Source organism: Miscanthus floridulus, chromosome 2, assembly GCF_019320115.1.
Source record: "Miscanthus floridulus cultivar M001 chromosome 2, ASM1932011v1, whole genome shotgun sequence".
In the NCBI taxonomy this organism is placed as follows: Eukaryota; Viridiplantae; Streptophyta; class Magnoliopsida; order Poales; family Poaceae; genus Miscanthus; species Miscanthus floridulus.
The window spans coordinates 155325634-155331997 of record NC_089581.1 but is presented as its reverse complement, the minus strand read 5'-3'; positions in this window follow the sequence as shown (position 1 = coordinate 155331997).

The following is a 6364-nucleotide window of genomic DNA, read 5'->3' as shown; positions in this document are numbered from 1 at the left end:
AGAGACATTTATTTAGACCTTGCTACAAGGTTCATACCTCGCCTTCCAGCAAGCTCGGGGACTACGTCGGTACGATGGACCTGCCGGTGCATCTTGTTTTTGTTTGTACGACAATTGGATTCTCAACTAAACTGGGAATTCTTTTTAGACCCTGGCACCACGTGCCTACGTCACCTACTACCAGGCTCAGGGACTAAGTGGGCACACTTCACCTTGCGGTGAATGTGTTGGTTTTTTCGACCCCTACGCCTCTGACGTTCAAGGACGCTATGCTTCAAGACCACTTACATTTCTTTCCAGAAATACAAGTGGGCACACTTCTAAGGACGGAAATCTTTTTCTTTTTTCTTAAGAGCACCATACATTCTTCGGACAACTTACTTCTCCGGCGATGACGGTGGTCAGAAATGTCAAGAACTCAAGCCTTACTTGTCGGAGAAGGTTAAAATGGCGTGTCGCAGCATAATACATGGTGCTCGAGGACTAGCTGTGGGGGTATTAACCCCTATACCCTTACGGCTAAGCTTGGGCCGGCCCGGATCGATGGGTTCGGTCCACCCAAAAGACGACGTGCGGCCCAGCCAACCTGATCGGAGTCCCACACAAGGAGTCAAGGCGGATTTGGCGATCAAGCAGGATCCTAGTCGGTTAGAATAGGAATCCTTATCCGGCCACATATGGCAATTGTAACTGACTAGGATTAGTTTCCAGATCTGTAACCCTGCCCCCCGGACTATATAAGGCGGGCAGGGGATCCCTCTAAAAAAACATCTCTCATTGACATACAGCAATACAAATCAGACGTAGGACGTAGGTATTACGCCTTCTTGGCGGCCGAACCTGGATAAAACCTCGTGTCTGTCTTGAGTCACCATCTTGTTTGTGGCTTGCGTATCTGTCTGCCAAAAATCTACTACCTTGGGCATACCCCTAGGTAGACTGCCGACCATATTTCGTCGACAGAATGTGGTTGTCAAAGTGCCACTAGATGCTCTAACTCATTGCATATGCATTTAGGATCTAGTGGAATGCTAACACCCTTGAAAATGTTTGTGCAAATATGCTAACATATGTGCACAAGATGATACACTTGGTGGTTGGCACATTTGAGCAAGGGTGAAGAAGTTAGAGGTGAAAAGGAGTTAGTCCTGCTGGTCACTAAGTGACCGGACGTTGGTCTCAGAAGGACCGGTGTGTCCAGTCAAGTGTGGCAGCGAAGACGCCAGCGTCGGTCATCGACCGGACGCTGGGTCTTGGTCTAACCGGACGCTGAGGTCTAGGGTCTAGTCCTGTTGTCGGGCAGCGTAGTAAAAAGTCACTGAGTGACTAGACGCTGTCAGGGTCCGGTCAAGCATGACCGAACGCATCTGGTCGAAGAAAATCGTTTCTAGAACCTTACTGGAAACGACTGGATGCTGGAGGCTGAGCGTCCGGTCAGTTTGTGCGCTGCGTCCGGTCAACAGATGACCGTTGAAATCTAACGAATAGTATTTGAAGCAGGGGACACATGGTGTGAACACATGACCGGATGCTGAGGGCCAGCGTCCGGTTGATCGGACCAGAGCGTCCAGTCACCCCGCGCCCAGTGAAGGGGTACAACGGCTCGATTTCGTGGGGCTTCTATTTAAGCCCCATGGCCAGTTGAAGCTCACACCTTTGGCCATTTTCATTGACATAGCAACCTTGTGAGCTTAGCCAAAGCCCTCCCACTCATCTCCATCATTGATTCTTCATCTTTATGAGATTGGGAGAGAATCCAAGTGCATTGCTTGAGTGATTGCATCTAGGGGCACTTGGTGTTCGTGTTTCGCTGTGGGATTCGCTTGTTACTCTTGGTGGTTGCCACCACCTAGACGGCTTAGAGCAGTGAGGATCGTCGAGTGGAGGGTGATGATTGTCTCCAGCTCCGATCGTGGTGATTGTGAGGGGTTCTTGACCTTTCCCCGACAGAGAGCCAAAAGGTACTCTAGTGGATTGCTCGTGGCTTGTGTGATTCTCATCTTGTGTTGGTTGTGCGGCACCCTATTGAGGGTTTGGTGTGTGAAGCCAGTTAGCGCGTGAACCTACAAGTGAGTGTATCGCCACAATGAGGACTAGCTTGCCGGCAAGCAAGTGAACCTCAGTAAAAAATCATTGTGTTCATCATTGATTCCGAGGTGATTGGTCTTCATTGTTATTCATCCTTGTGATTGATTGGTTCCTTCATCTACATGGCGGTATAACCTTCTTGATCACTTTCTTTACATTATCGCAAACTAGTTGTCAAGCTCTTTAGTGTAGCTAGTTGTGAGAGCTTGCTTGCTTGGTTGGTGTGGCTCTTTAGTTAGCCTTTGAGAGCACACTAACATAGGATAGTGTCATAGCTATTGTGTGAATAGATACTATCTAAACTAGAATTATGGTAGGTGACTTGTATTTTAAGTAGGTTAGCGCAACACTTGCTTCGCCTCATAATCGTCTAACCATTTTGTTAAGTGTTGTTGTATAAATTTTTATTAGGCTATTCACCCACCCCTCTAGCCATTAGGACCTTTCAAGTGGTATCAGAGCCGAGGTCACCATGATTTGAGGCTTAACAACCTACGGTGTAAAAATGGCTCAAATCAACAACATCAAGAAGCCACCCCAATTTGATGGCTCAAATTATCCTTATTGGAAGGCTAAGATGACAACATATATCAAGTCAATCAATAGGAAGATTTGGAAGGTGGTAGAAACAAAGATTGAGATAGAAGATGAAGAGGCTCCCACTGCAGCCGAAGAAATACTTCTCCAAAACAATGACATAGCTCTTAGTGCCATCCATGATGCTTTGGATGAGAGAACCTTTGAGCAAATCAAGAACATTGAGAGAGCTCATGAGGCATGGAAGAAGTTGGAAGAGTCATTTGAGGGTACTCAAGCCGTGAAGGGTGCAAAGGCATATATTTTCAAAGAAAAGTTTGCAAGCTTTAAGATGAAGGAAGATGAGAGTGTGCCGGACATGTTCCATCGGATGGAAGTAATTGTCAATGATCTCAAAGCACTTGGTGAGAAGATAGAGGACAAGGACTTCTCAAATAAGTTCTTGAGATGTTTACCCGCAAGATTTGGCATGTTGGTCACCTTGCTAGTGAGGACCGGTTTGAACACAATGACACCAAACGAAATCTTGGGAGATATTATGACCGATGATGCCTATAGAGATGATGATGAGAAGGAAGAGAAGAAGGAGAAGAAAGATGAGAAGAAGGATGACAAGAAGAAGAGCATGGCATTCAAGGCCACATCATCCAAGGGCAAAGCTAAGCAAGAAACATCAAGTGAAGATGATGATTCATGGGATGATGATGATGATGAGAAGATGGCTCTCTTTGTCAAGAGATTTGGCAAGTTCATGGTGAAGAAGGGCTACCGTGCTAGAAGAAAGAAGTCTTCATCCAAAAACAAAGAAGAGTCAAGAAGGTGCTTCAAGTGTGGAAGCAAAGATCATCTTGTTGCTCAATGTCCATACAATAGCGACAATGATGATGACAACAAGAAGATCAAGAAGAAGGACAAGAAGGAAAAGAAAGAGAAGAAGGACAAGATGGCCTTCAAGAAGAAGAAGGGTGGTTCATATGTAGTCACTTAGGATAGTGATGCTTCCTCAAGTGATGATGATGATGATAGTGATGATAACAAGACAACCAAGAAGAAGGTTCTTGCAAACATTGCTATCAAAGTGCAAAGTGCAGAATGGCCGCTAGGGTTTCAAGGGGCCGCTACGATCGATGTTTTGATCTAGCGACTTGCGTGAGGCCGAATTCCTGGCCTAGGCCCAGGTTGCGGCCTGGGCGCGGGGGAGCACACGGGAGAGCGGGGGAGTACGAACTTGAATCAATTTTTTGTTTTTTCTTTTTCCAGTAAAAGTTTTATCTCCTGGAAAATGGATAAATGGCTTAAAGAAAATAGAAAAGAGATTTGTCCTGTGGGCAAAGTTCATTAAATTGAATTATTTTTTTTGCTACGTATTTAAAGATGTAATTTTCATTATTAAATTCAAACCAACAGGAGAATTTAATTTTGAAAATGGATATATTTTAATTGATTATAATATTGTTATTATTCTGACCAACATTGATTAATGGCAATATTATGATGTTTTGTCATGCATTAATTCTATTTCTGCCCAACGGTGATGTAGAATTAATGTAGAGGATCATTGTATGTTTTAATTTTGACCAACGTTGGAACTAAAGCATGCAATTGTTATTGTTATTATTTATGTTCTCACACTATATGAGTTGTGTTTTCAGGCGGAAACAACTTGATGGGTTGTATCAAAGAGATCCCCACTCTCAAAGGTGATAACTACATAGAGTGGAAGAAAAAGATTAGCCTGACCTTCATCTTGGCTGAGGTGGACTGGGTAGTCACCACACCGTGTCCCACAGAGCCAGTGGCACTGGTGAGGGAGACAAACGAGGCTGATGCCGCTTGGGCAACAAAAGAGAGGGATTTTGCATCCCAAAGAATCTCCTATAACCTTAAGCATAGGAAGTGAGTCACTGCCAATAAGAAATGTTTGACTGTGATAAAGAACACGATTGAGTCTACAATTATGGGCTCAATCCCAGAGTGTGACATCATCACTGAGTACCTCGAAAGAATAAAGAGTCAGTTCACTGTCTCTTCAAAGACATATGCTACCTAGCTGATAAAGTAGCTGGTGATAGAGAGGTACTCAGGTAATGGTGGCATATGAGAGCACATACTAAGGATGAGCAATTTGGCATTCAAGCTAAAACCAATGGATCTAGCTCTCAAGGAAGAGTTCCTTATCTATCTGATTTTTGCTTCCTTGCCAAAAGAGTTTGATACTTTTGTTGTCAACTACAACATACAGCCTGAGAAGTGGGACATGGAGAGGCTCATGGCTATGTGTGTGCAAGAGGAGAGAATGAAAGCTGCCAATGGTGGCTCTATCAATTATCTCATAGTCAAAGGGAAAGGGTCCCATGCTGTATCAGCCTCAGTAGAACAAGTTCACAGTAGAGAAAGACTAGTGTCTCTATTGTAAGAAGATGGGATATTATAAGAAAGATTGTTTCGATTACTTAAAGATGATCATGGCAAAGAAAGGTGAGAACATTATTATGTTCATAAATGAATCCTTGTATGTATAGTATTCGAAATCTACTTGGTGGATTGACTCAGGTGCAACTGTTCATGTTGCTAATTCTTTATAGAGATTCCGTTCGACGAGGACTACGCAAAGAAGCGAAACACACGTTAAAGTTGCAAATGGAGTCCGAGCAGAAGTTGAAGCCGTTGGAGATCTTTCTCTAGAGCTTGCTGATGGTTTCAAACTTATACTTAGAGATGTTCTTTATGTTCCCTCGTTACAGAGAAACTTGATTAGTGTTTCATGTTTGGACAATGATGGATATGATTGCCATTTTGGAAATGGCAAATGTAAGATAACATTTAATAATGCATGTGTTGGTCTTGCTATCTTACAAAATGAGCTTTATTTTTTATCACTATGTGATGATGTGAATGTTGTATGTGATGATGGGAATGTTGCATGCGACAATGTGAATGTATCCTCGTCTGTGGATGTAAACAGAAAACGAAAGAGAACTCACGATGCATTATCGAAATTATGGCACTGTCGTTTAGGCCATATTTCGAGGGGGGGAATAGAAAGACTAGTTAAGAATGATATTCTTCCTCCATTAGAGCTCTCAGATTTAGAACAATGCAGAGATTGCATTAACGAAAAGTATGTAAAGAAAATTAAAAAAGATGCCAAACGAAGCGCAGAAATTCTATAGATTATTCACAGAGACATATGTGGTCCATTTCCTGTAAAGAGTATGGATGATTATGATTCATTCATAATATTCATAGATGATTACTCCCGTTATGGCTACATTTATCCAATCAAAGAAAGAACAGAAGCATTAGATAAATTTAAGATATTTAAGGTAGATGTTGAAAACCAACACAATTTAAAGATTAAGATAGTCAGGTCCGACCATGGGGGGGAGTACTACGGTCGGCATACCCCATATGGCCAAGTTCCTAGACCTTTTGTAAGGTTTTTATAGGAGAATGACATAGTAGCCCAATATTCTACACTGGGTGAACCTTAGCAGAATGGAGTAGCTGAAAGGCGCAATCGTACCCTAATGGATATGGTGCGCAGTATGATAAGTTACTCCACCTTACCGATGAGCTTGTGGATGGAGGCGTTAAAAATCACCATTCATATTCTCAATAGAGTACCAAATAAGTCGGTGCCCAAAACACCGTATGAGTTGTGGATAGGAAGACTACCCTCACTAAACCACTTACGTGTGTGGGGAAGTCCTGCTGAGGCTAAAGTATTTAACCCAAA